The 13,684-nt window shown below is 33.3% G+C and overlaps 1 protein-coding gene across 2 annotated transcripts in view; it reads right to left on the bottom strand.

Annotated features, from left to right (window-relative positions):
• The window catches only part of LOC149085583 (fibroblast growth factor receptor-like 1), a 49,024-nt gene extending 36,970 nt beyond the window's left edge, over window positions 1-12,054 (bottom strand). The window contains exon 1 of one of the 2 annotated variants that reach the window (XM_089233712.1): window positions 11,926-12,054. The gene's annotated coding sequence lies outside the window, so the exon portion shown is untranslated. Of the gene's footprint in view, window positions 1-3,068; window positions 3,211-11,925 lie in introns of those variants that run through there. The other variant, XM_089233713.1, reaches the window with a different exon arrangement.
• Between the last annotated feature and the right edge of the window lie 1,630 nt (window positions 12,055-13,684).

Below are 13,684 nucleotides of genomic sequence, written 5' to 3'. Positions count from 1 at the left end.
TAGTCGAACCTCGTTGAAACGAATTCGCTTAATACAAAAAAATATTCTTAACGTTGGAACGAAATCAAATTGATAGGTTAATACCTAGAGTTTTCGGTGGTTTTCCTGACTTTGTCTTAACGAGGTTCAACTGTACGAAAAATTAAGGGCAAATTAATATAATAAGTTACGTATGCGTAGTAAAACCAATTCTTGACTGCATATCATCGTTCACTTCTACGTGACGGTGAATAATGATGAGTGCGGAAATGAATAATCCTGCCTAGTGTAACATTATGATCACTGATCAAAATATTTTATCAGTGTAAAAAAAAATTATAAAAAAATTCAAAATCCAGAAAATCGATTTATTCCGAGATTACTTTTAGTAATTGAAACCTAGTTTTGGAGCAAAAAGTATCTTGATAAAATTCATGGATAATGAACAACTCATCACCGTGAAATATTTGCAATTAAAAAAAATGCTGAACCTGCAAGAGATTTTGCAAAAAACATTTTAAAAATGCTAGTTCAACGGCATCAAAAAATATGCGGAAACAAAAATGGAGATATGTATGCAACGTCATCAATAATACAACATTTTCTTTCTCCGTTTGGTCTATTTTGTATGATGGAGCGACCCATACTTTTGAAACGACCATCGTATGGTAAGGTACGCAACTTAATGATAAAAATAAAAATAAGGAAAAATCGATTTGTGATGTATTATGATAAACTGATTGATTTTTTATGAGGAAATGTCAATGAATGACATCGATTTTGTTGAAACGTAATTGAAATTTCACGAAACGTAACCTCAGTATTAGTATTTGGGTTGAAGGATATTTTTGATGCGTGTGTTTATCTGAAAGCTGGTTGAGTTCATATGGGGAATGCCTTTGTAATCTAGAAACTCTATTTATAGCTCGTAATTCTTGCCATGATAATAAAAGCAGAGATTTTTTTTCGGAGAAACGGTCGCAAATGGAGATTTCCAACTACACTGATGATAATGCTCGTTGTGCCACACACACTATACGAATTCAGACCCTTCTAATATGTGTGGCAATAATTACAAAAATCATCATACTTAAGTACACTAACGGCAAACTTAACGACAATGAAATGGTTTATTTCCAGATTCCATTTTCAGAGTTTTAGTCAAGATACATAAGAATTTTCGAAGTTGTTTATTAAGTCTTGGTGTAGCGTATATGTAAACTGTGCAGAGTACATTAAGTATTAAGTTCAACTGTATCCACCCCCATTAAAAAAAACCACAAAATTGAATCCAATTCTTATAGCTGAGAAAACATCTAAGAGAGAGAACCTTTTATTTTAAAAATAAGAAATTCACTAATAGGACATGTGTCAATGTTTTTCTTGCTGAAATACCTGATCACAATGAAATAATTATTTTATTGCAATGATGGTATAGAAAAAAAATGATTTTTTTTTCGCTTTAGGAAAGAAATTTTCTCTAACTTATAGAAAAATAAGAAAGAGGTTTTTTTTCTTTTAGCTTGAGAAGTGTATTCGATCATGGATTCGTGCTGCTTTAAGTGATTAACCGTGACAAACGTTCAAGCACTTTTTTTTTGGTGTTGTCATGCTGATCGTTACAGAGAGGAGAGAAAAAAAGAATGTTGTTGTTTCTCTATGAGCAAAAGAAAATTGAAATTCCAATGATGTACCAAGGTGAAGGTTAGAGTCGGAAAAATTAGAAGAAAAAATCAGAAAACAACTCGTTTCTTCATTCCAACGTTTACCGGATTTGGAACGTTGCGTTAAATCCAAAAGACGTTTGTGATCTTAACATAAAACTTAATCAAATTTGGAATTATATGAATATTTGTTTTCAAATTTCAAAACCAAAGCTGTCTATAATATACAGCTACAATAATGAATCACATCTAAATTAAACTACCAAATCTGTATCTTTTGATACAGAGGAACGTAACTAACTGTAATTTTTACACTTAGGATTTTGCATAACATCGTTTAGTTTAACGTTTCTCATCGCTGACACGAAGCATCAGAAATCAGCGTTTCTTGCTGAAGGAAAAAATTATATTTTATTTACAACCTTATTTTCCAATTATTCCAATTAACGTCCGAAAGTGCGTGCCCAGATTCCCTATTTCTTCATTCGCTCTTTATTCTAACCTTAGCATCATTCTTAGATCTTCAAACACAAATACAAATACAACACCACAACAGGCAAAATGCCTAACTAGGTGGCTGAGAAAAAGATGCCCATAACAAATATGAATGTCATATATTTAAAAAATACACCAACCCAATTAAAAATGCAATTACAAACAATACATATACATGATGAAATATTATACAAAGCCCATAAAGAATACTTATGGTTGTCCAATTGTAAGTATGGATAGCTTCTCGATTTACCCCCAGCATGTTATCGTATTTCTTTCAGTACCTCGTTCGTTTCTTGTATTTCGCGATTCAGCCGTAATGGTCTGTACTATATCGTATCTGAGTGCAGTCTGTTTAATTTTTATAGGTCAGCCTGCACATCGGAATTCTTGAGCAATCTTTTACACGCAATAACTATTAGGCTTTATTTTAAGATCCAAGCCCAAGTATATGTTAAGCTTTCTTCAGTTTTATAGAAAGTGTATTGAGCATAATGAACTTCATTGAACTTTATTTCTAAAGTTTCCGTGCGGTCACAATATTTTCATACCTTTCAACTTTACGTTACTCAATCAACTTTATTATGTATTCATTAAAATCTATTACTTGCAGGCACGATCAACTTGATATTGAAAAAAATTGTAAATATATCATTCTGATTTTTTTTTTTGTTTCTGCTCCAACTATTCTTGAAATGTTCACCTTTAACGTTTGGAAATTATTAGATTTGTACCATTCTGATAGACACGCGTGTGGATGTCAATAAAATTACTTACTCTCCTGTCAAATCAAGTTTTTGGAGTTACGTCCGTCTGGTTCTCGGTCACAGAAAACATTTAAGTACCAAAATATATTTCAAGTTTTTCTAGCTTTGAAGCATTTCATCATTTAGTCGATAATTTTGAGAAATAATTGTTCATATTACTCACTCGGATTCTACTAGGCTGGCAGAAAAATCTGGTCTATCTCTGACGAAAAATAAAATCGACACACGAACCTTGTAATGAATCTATTATCTCCGATGTCACTTCGGGTGGACAGTGAAATCTCAAAATGCCTGAATTGATAGATGGTGAGCGTAATACAGCAGAGAGTAAGTATACTGGGGGAACCTTATCGCAACGTCAACACAGAAGTGCTTGGAATGTCCTGTTATACTACCGATTTTAGGTAAAAGTCCGTTATCTGGGCGTCGATTATGTCACCGTGTACCCTTCTACTTTATCACATGGGCGGATAGTCGGGGTTAAAATACCCTGTTTATGCTCAGGCGACATATAGTCTGGGATTAGCTTTTTTGACCAAATTTGTGCCAGATAACAAAATTAGGAATATAGGGATCTTTCCTAGTTAATCGTATCGTTTCATAATTTACCAGCGTTGTTGCGGGACAACATTCCATTATAATATATATAATAATGCACCTGCTAGTTTAATCTCGTATAAGATAAATACTGCAACAGCAGAACAAGAAAAAAAAAAATACGAAAGTAATCCAAACATGTTTGTTGTCGATTTCACCATCCAATATCAAGGGTAAGATTGTTGTTTCCTCTTAAATGGTTGTTCCTTTTCGATGGGCCGCCAATTGCTGTTTGTTCACAAATTAAATTATGAAACAGATAAAAAAAGTTACCTAAACTTGTCCTTGGACATCTTCGTCAGAGAAATGATTCTGGATCCACCTGCTGAGTTTTTAATTACTGGTAATACAAGAATAATCACGAGGCACCCAAAGGGATATAAAAGGATATACTGCGATGCACGAAAAGTAATTGCGAGAGAAAAAAAAAGGTATGGTCGTCCATGCTTGGGATTTCTTTTCTTGTACAGTCGAACCTCGTTTACACGTCGGTCAGTTATACGACTTGTACATTTATACGACGTTTGGCTTCAGTCGCAGATGGTTCGTATATATTTTGATGTGTTAAAATAATGCATTTATTTGATGCAACTGTTTTTGGGCTATTTCACTTCAATTCATATCATCTAAAAAACGTTCTTTGTATACATCAAATGCGCAATTTCTGTAGACAGGGAATACGCGCGTTGCTGAAACAGTTCTTCTTGCATGTTGTCAAAGCAAAAGCCATAAATTTTAGAGCGATTGCTGACATATACGAAAATAGCCATTGAGCTGGCTGATGACCATTTAGAGTGGACACTCAAGTGATTTGATTATTGCTTGTTTCTGAGAATACGCAGATGCAGCGAGCCCCAAGGAAACAGGTTTTAATTGTTTGAAAGAGGGTCTTGTGTCTTTTTAGAAAATTTTCACCCAATTTTTTCAGTGTTATCTCTATAGGGTGAGGAAATCCATTGTAAAAATTTGGAGAGTAATGGCTTTGCCAATAAGAGACATGTACGGTACACACACACAGTACTATATCGGTTCTTTCAATCATTTCCAGTGGAATTTTCTTCCGTTGTGTTCTTTTTTATTTGCTGGCTGTACCAAATCCGCCGGTCGAGGAAACGAAAGGCGCATTCTCTAAATGAAAAACATGGAAGAATTGCACAAACATTTTAAATTAATGACGGAAATTTATCTTGCAAAACCGTTGAATACCCTGTGTCAACTTTGAAACGATTATAAAGCAGAGAAATATTGCAGATCATCTGCTGCCAAAAAATAAGAGTGCAAGACGGGGAAATTTTCCAAAGCAAAAAGTTAATGTTTTGGCAATTTTATTACTCTAAGCGATTTGAAATGGGATTTTAAAATTTGTTTTTCCCTCCTCAACCATGATTGAAATAGTTTTCTTCTATTTAACAGAATGGAGATGCAATTAAACAAATCGAATTTAATAATATCTGTATGTCTGTTGGGGGAGGAGGGGGGGGGAGGTATTTTTAGTCTCAGTTGTGCGACTTGTCGCATTTATACGACGACGTTTTGACCCAGCCTCTTGAACGTCGTATAAATGAGGCTCCACTCTACAAGAACTTATCGATAAATTTCATAATGAAAATCTAAAAGAAAAAGCCAACAGATGATTTAGGGAGTCAAAAATTTGTTTCTCTTTTCGATTACATTTGTGGCTATTTCTGAAAGTTGTAACATAGTTCTTTTTTTCTATTCACAAGATACAAAAAACCTTAAGAACCAGATGAATAACCGAGCTGAAAAACTGGTTTTTTTTTCTTACTTAACAACTCTCTTTGAAGGACTTAAACCCTCCCCACAATAAAACACACAAAACTTTTTTGTCTATGTATTTATTCTATAACTTTTGTTTATTTACTTTTTCTTGTGCTGCTGCTATTGATCTTTTCCCGTCTTTACGCTCACCTACGAAAATTGATTGAAATGGAAGCCTGCACTTCAAATGGGATATTATCAAAGGCCAAGATCACGACCTGCTGGTTACGCGGGGATATTTTTCAAAAGGTTGGTATAACGTAGCAACTTCAAAACCTGTGTGTAAAACACACAGAAGTTGGCGATGCCCGAAAGCCGTGGAAAATAGAAAAAGAGTACGCCTACTTAATTGGCGAAGAAAAACGAGAATTTACTGATCACGTGCAAAAGAGTGACATAAAAACATATATATATTGGTTCGAAATTTTTAAATAGCATAATATAACCGATTCATAAATCGTTATTTAAATAAGTTTTAATGATTGTGGCTCGTGTTAGACATCGAACGTGTCTCGGTTCATGATATTATTCTTCCCAAATTAGCGCCTGTTACGTATGGCGGAAGTGTTTAGAAGAAGCTGTTATGATGTTTTAAGACGACTGACTAACTTCGAGACACTTTTTCTTACCAGTACAGTTTTAACAAAACATATGTGGTTTTAATCATATTAGGTAAAAAATTAAGTAATCCAGTGAATTTATTGAAATATTTCGATAACTTTTAGAGATATTCTATATTATGTTCTTGAAATTAGCTTATTTTCAGTACTTACGTCAGACATTATATACCGAAAACTAAAGTATATAGCCTACAGTCGGCCTTCGGTATTCGCTGTTTTTCAGTATCCGTGGTTTCCGTTTTTGTGTAAACACCGTTTCTGCGTTTTTTCTGGTATTAAAAGAAAATATGAATTTTACGTGTTAACGTGTGCTCTCCAGGATTTCACTGGGCTCTCTAGAGCTTCAGAAATTTTTTCTGAAATGCAAAAGAAAGTGAAAAATTTGCAAGAACAATTCGACATATTGACTATGCATAGCAAAACGAAGTAAATCACTGCGATTATGCATAATCAAGGCACCAATGAATGTATCACTTAGATACACTCATGTCCATAAATTGAGGATAATGCCAGCTCCGGCAAATAAAGGTTCAGAAACAAAACAAACGTTACTTATTCATAAAGCCCATTTATTAAACAAAAGATAAAGAACAAAAACGATGGTGTATGTATGATACCATTCATAAAAACTACGATTTTTGCTCCCTGGAGCAATTGTAAAAAATATCTCCTTTACAAAACTTAGTATTACATGGTTGGTATGATGGTTAATACATTGTATGTCTCCCATGCGATGAAATACAGTCCGTGCAACGCCTAGGCATGCTGAGTATCAAATTATCGATCTGATCTTGTGGAAGATCACTCCACTCAGCAAGCAATGCTCTCCGAAGTTCCGGTACCCATGTAGGAGATGGTTGACGGGCTGCAACTCGTCGGCCAAGCATGTCCCACACATGCTCTATCGGATTCAAGTCAGGTGAGAATGCTGGCCATTCCATACGGGTTATATCCTCAGATTCAAGGCATTCGTTTACGATGTTTGCTCGGTGAGGACGGGCGTTGTCATCCATAAACACAAATTCTGCGCCCATGGCACCCCTAAACAAACGTACATGTTGTTCCAGAATGATGTCCCGATAAATTTGGGCTTTCATGGTTCCGGTTTCAACATGCAGATCTGTTCTGGAACCCAGTATAATGTTCACATTGCATGTTCTCTATTCCAGGCTAATCGCTGCCGACAGTGAGTTGCCGTGAGCGGAACACATCTGACAGGCCTGCGAGCATATAGACCAATATCTCCCAAACGTCTGTACACGGTTTGCCTTGGAACTGTGGTACCCGTGGCTGCAGATAGCTGACGAGACAGGTCGGATGCTGTGCTCCGTCTGCTTCTTTTGGCAGTTACTGCCAAATACCGGTCTTCAGTCGGCGTTGTAACTCGGGGGCGACCTGTACTGTAACGTCTACTGACATTTCCGTTATCTTGGAATCGTTGCCAATTCCAAGTTCCTCGGATACTTCCATCTGAGTACGCCAACATTCCAGGCGGCCGATAATTCTACAACGTAAAAAATCATACACATTCGTTCTCTGTGTCATAACTATTCGCTTATGGCACTGAGCGCCTTACAGAACTCTTGTGAACAGTTTTACTTCTTTGCCACCATTCCTTATATACCCCCCTCTTACACTCTCGTCATTGTGACGTACTATCGGCATCATCTGGTGGCTTCCTGAAATTTGCATATCATTCTTGCAGATGTGTGTGATAATTCTACAGGTGAAATTTTTACTTTAGATTTCGATTTCCGTTTGATTCTGAATTATTCTTAATTTATGGACATGAGTGTATTTTATACATAGGCAGGATGTCTCCTATATGTCCTATAACACAGCATCATCCAGCCGCCTGATCAGGATATGATGCGAGTATTTAAGGCTGACTATACACGTTACTCAATTATGATAATTGTGCAGCTAGTCAAAGAAGCTAAATAGTCAATTAGCTTAAATAGTCAATCGTATCAAATTACAAATAAATTACACCATCACTAATCTCATTAGTGTCACTGCTGTAGCCGTGGGAGCTATAAAGATGAAAACGGTAAATCCGTGTAGGAAAAAAAACTGATAGAATATGTGCCCGAGGATATTTCCATTTCTACAAAACCAATGGAAAATAATATAAAAGACATTGTCATGTTAACGGAGGATGTATCTATGATATGGACATAGAAGAAATCCAAGAACTAATTAAATATCAATCAAGATACATTGACAGAGGGGGAATTGATAGAGATGACTGGTTCTGAAACTGAAGCCATACCCCATGAAGAAGATCAAGATGAAGTGGGAGACAAATTCACTATGTGCTAAAAGCCAGATGGGCTTCGATAGCTTAAATAACCAATTGATTATTGCCATGACGAAGAAATAACACATGATACTACCAAATCTCCATATGTAGATAACTTGGTATATGTGAAGTCTCGTCAATAAAAATTCAACATATTTAGTTATATGAAGAAGAAATGATGTTAAGACATTAAAATGTACTTTCAGAAATCATACCAGGGAATCACCCACACCCAGATGCTTCTTTGTACTTCAGGTGCACCCTGCTCATTTCACAATATGTCTAAAAAACAAAATTTTATGGTTTGGGTTATACGCGGGGACTCTCGGAACGCAACGCCCGTGAATACCTAGCACCACGTGTATTCAAATACAGTGGATCCGCCGTCAAGAAAAACATTGTAAGAGGAAAAGCACTTTAAACTTTAAACAGGAAAAAATCTCGATGAATATATGACGAATTGATTAGTAAGCATTGGGGCCGCGAAAATAAGTCGTACTAAACGGGAAAACGTTGTAAGTGGGAACACGGACGTAACTAGGACTTTTTCCGCCCAGGCCAAACATTGTTTTGCCGCCGCCCCAACCTTAAAATTCCATAATTTTATAACGGTGTTCTTTGTTCCCACCTAAAATTGCCGCCCCTAAATTTTTGCCGGAGTAGTTGCCCCTCCTGATCCATCTAGTTCCGGTCCTGAGTGGGAAGCTTATAAGCGGGGTTCACTGTAGTTTTAATAATGTATTGACGCAAATTCAAATCTTGCAATGACGCAATGAACTAAAAGATTTAAGGTACCTTGACTATTCTCTGGAATAGGTCAATTTTCATGGAAAAATATGTGAATTGAACAATAAAATTCAAAAATTTAATTTCAAACAGCTGTAAAATATTAAATTCTAAACGTAGAACCAACTTCTTAGTTCATTGCACAGATAACTAATATTATAAGAAACACACTTCATGAAAATATCTTGCATATTTTTTGAGAAATTAAGTTGTTTTATGCAATATAAAGTAACGAAAAAACGAATCTTGGAAAACTCTGAAAATTGTTTGTTCGATTTGAAACTATTGCCTCAGACGATTTAATTTTGCTATAACATTGTTTACACTTGCCGCATGTATAAGAATATAAAACAATTTTGGTTATTATGTGGGAATTTTCTTTTTCGAATAAACATTTCTTTCAAATAAACATTTCTTTCAAATACAAATAAATTCAAATAACTCTTTCAAATAAAATCGTTCAAACTAAAATTACTCTTTCGAATTCAAACTAATCGATCAAACTAAAATTACTCTTTCAAATTCAAATTAATCGTTCAAACTAAAATTACTCTTTCAAATTCAAACTAATCGTTCAAACTAAAATTACTCTTTCAAATTCAAACTAATCGTTCAAACTAAAATTACTCTTTCAAATTCAAACTAATCGTTCAAACTAAAATTACTCTTTCAAATTCAAATAAATCTTCCAAATTCAAATAGCTCATTCAAAAATTCAAATAGCTCTTTCAAAAATTCAAATTTAATCTTTCAAATAAATTCAAATTTAATCTTTCAAATAAATTCAAATTTCATCTTTCAAATAAATTCAAATTTCATCTTTCAAATAAATTCAAATTTCATCTTTCAAATAAATTCAAATTTCATCTTTCAAATAAATTCAAATTAATCGATAAATTAATAAAATTAATTCATCCTGAATTCAACGATCGATTGACGATCGCTAATGTGGAACTACAAATCTGAAATATTTAAATCACCAGTCACAGTGAGAGAGAGCTTTTCCAAAGTATAGGGAGCTTAAATTATTACTTAAAGGGTGAAGATTAAATGTAAATATCTGTTCACTACAACAACACTCGGAGCGTTTTTCTGGATTATCATGGTAAATATTACGTTTGGTCTCTTCGCAACTAGAAAAACTCCGAGACTTGTAAATCGGATTATTCCATTTCCTGAACATTTTTTAATCCGGGGACTAAGTCGAAGGAAAGCATTCATAGAGCATACTCATGCTGTGGTGAAAATAATATATTTTTCTTACATTTCCATATTTCACCAACTTTTGAAAAGTTCCGCGAAATGATCCGTTTCTGGCCATCGAGTGATAAATCCCGAAAACAATTTCTGTATGTATAATCTACATAATTTAATTCGATTTTAACGTCGTGCAGTTTGTTCATTTGTCTAATATATCAAGTTATGTATATACGTATTTACGTATGTTACATGTCTGTAAATTTTACATGTTTTAACATGTCTGTAAATTTTACATGTTTTAACATGTCTGTAAATTTTACATGTTTTAACATGTCTATATATTAGCATGTTTATAAAATACAGAAGTGTTTGCGAAGAACAAAAAATTATCTCACAAATATTTTTTAGGTAAATTATTGTCAATAGAATTTACCTTGACTTATGATTTTTAGTACATTTGCTGTAAACGAGTATGAAAATTGTTTCCGTTCGGAAGTGGAAAATTAGTTGCTATTTTAATTTTGTTGATTTACTATTTCTTTTAACGAATTTTTGACCGCTTTTCCAATTCATGTAAAAGTACATACACACACACACAAACACAATTTTTATATATGATTGCCATACTGGTCACTTGAGTAACATATTTAGAGTTCCGAAAAATTGAAAGCTATTTTAGTATGTTTTCTTTAATTGATGTAACTTTTCAATTAAATATAACTTTTCGATGATTACAAATTAGTAAACTTTATAATTGAAATAATTTTTAATTATGATTACGGGAAACCCCATGTACCATGTGACAAAAAAAATTATGAAAAACTACAGTATCTTCAAAAAAGCTATTTCTATTCATGGTCAGAACAAAAAAATTCCTTTCGAAAACGAGGATAAAATTTCTGACAATTTAATTTTTGAAAAGCCATAAAAATATTACATTTCTTCTTAAACAAAATTTAAAAATATTAGGACACTCATTGGTCCTTTTAATTTCCGAAAAAATGATCGTTTCTTACAAAAATGGGCATTAAAACTTACGTGAATTTTTTTTAACAAAGCGTTGTACAAAAGCACCATCAATCAAAAATGGGTTAATTAATATAATAATTATATGGGTTATAAGTCTTTGTGAATCGGATAAGGAAATTGATTTTTGGAGCTCAGGAAATTGATATAAGGACAAAAAGTGAGAGCTCAAGAAAATTGTATCATGAAAGAATTGAATTTAATAATTATCGTTTTCAGTGAAATTTTAAAATTTAAGAAAACAAAACTAGCTTTATATATATATATATATGTATATATATAAATTTTTGAAATCAATTTTGATGAAGTTAGATTTATTAATTTTTCAAAATAATAATAATAATTAAAAAAAGCATTAAAATATTTATATTCTTTCCATACTTTACATAATTTTAATAAATTTCGTTCCTACCCACAATTTTTAACTCAAACATCAATTTTAAAATCACATGAGATGTCAATTTTTGCTACTTGGAAAATTTTCTGACGTATATATTATTTTTCTGATACTAATATATCTTTTTTTTTTAATCAGAACTAATAGCTTTGCATCGTTAAATAATTGCAGCAAATCAGGATAAATATGAGAAAATATTCTGTTGGCATTCATTAACCCATAAAGAAAACGAGAGAAAAAAAAAAAGTAAGAAAGAAGAGGAAGAAACATATCCAGCCGAAACTGGCTGTTGAAGAAATTTTATGGTACTTACCTCTCAAAATCAGAAATCCAAAACGAGAAACTAACGAGGCCATAATGTTAAATCAACGCGCCATCTATTTTCCCAATTCGACACGTGTTACTCGTACGATGGTTACACTTCAAATGCTTTAGTTTCGTACGCGAAAGAAAAGAATAAAGTTGGTTTTCGTAGTTGGCAGACTGGATAGACCTGTTAGCGCTTGTTGGCTTAACCGTGGTGGAGCCAATCAATGTTTCTTCTCTTTTTGCTCGTCTTATATACATATACGGATTTATATATATATATATATATATATATATTTTACAAGAAAAAGAAAATAGGTAAACAGAAAACCCCCGAATACACGTTGAATGAGTTGTTTGTGCGTAGACAGACTGTCTAAACATGGCCATCTTTCAACGTTGAGTGGTGCCGGTACAAAAGTGTCTATCGTTAAAGAGGATCAGCAAGGGATTCTCGAAACGAAGGCAGCACTGTGCATCCCTGATGAGAAGAAGTGTACTCAGAATTTCGCATTAAATTTATTTTGAATGTGTTTACCTTACCTGACAAAAACCTTTCCGAAACGAATCAGCGAATATTTGCTACGAAGGTAACTGTGTATTCGCACAAAAAAAAAAACCCTCTTTTCTTCCCCATCTTTCTTTTGTTATTTTTTCGATGTACTTTAGTAATTTTTGTATGACAGGACCACCATCCACTATTCAAACATACTTAATTTTGAATGATTCCTGAAATAATATCAGAAAGAATATTATACGTCTACGTAAATTTTTTATATATTCAATTTATCGGACCAATATCATTTTATGTATTCCAATAGGCAGTTCAAATCGACAGAACGAATTTGTAGAAGATAAGATTTTCTTCCACTTAGAATCAAGATAAAATTTCATTTCATTGTTAAAATTTTTCCTTACCCCTTTACAATACAATACAAATACAACGCCACAACAGGCAAAATGCCCAACGAAGTGGCTGATAAAAAGATACCCATAAATTGCCATCGAGACACAAGTATTCATTTTCAAATTCTTTTTTTTTTGCATTTTTAATACTCAAAAATACATTAAAACAGAAATGTCAACAAATCTTTATATTTTCATTTTTTAAATTTTCGATTTTTTGTGAATAATTCAATTCATTCAATTTTTTTCAGCCAAGATGATGCAGGGTATATTCATCTTTACATACAATTTTTTTTCAGAGTTTCATTGCTAAATTTTATGCAATAAATCAGTTTTCCTGGAAGCACTTTCCTGGAAGCCATCTTAAAAAAATTCCCTGAAAGATATTATTCACCATATACCATTCACCTTGTTATTCATTCCCCTATTCATCATATTTGTAACTCAAAGCTTACACAATTCTTTAAGTCAAGGCTTAAATCCCTGAGGTCAAAAGAAAATTTTCTACAGTCAGAAAAAGCAATCCACACATTTGTGGCACCAGGGTTTGAAAGGGTTTTGCTGTACTATGCAATACTCAGTTTATTTGCGAATACGTTGCTCATAATATTTAAAAATGTCCAGTTTTCTTATTCTTTGTGAATATGAAGATAGACCTATATATTATATATATATATATAGAAAACAAGCCAAGAAAGGGAAAAGGATCGAAATCACAATAACATGCAAATAATTAAAATGAAATAACATGAATTTAATCGTATAGCAGTATGAAAAAAAATAAAATACACGAAAGCCTATTGGAAAGCAACGCTTTCAACTTGCTAATCTAACGTACAATTGTTACTGAAATCGGCTGA

Source organism: Pholcus phalangioides, unplaced genomic scaffold (genome assembly GCF_987345545.1).
Source record: "Pholcus phalangioides strain wild (caught in Gottingen) unplaced genomic scaffold, Ppha-v1.0 ptg000007l_1, whole genome shotgun sequence".
Taxonomy (NCBI): domain Eukaryota; kingdom Metazoa; phylum Arthropoda; class Arachnida; order Araneae; family Pholcidae; genus Pholcus; species Pholcus phalangioides.
The sequence above is the reverse complement of the archived record's forward strand: the minus strand, read 5'-3'. Positions and strand labels throughout refer to the sequence as shown.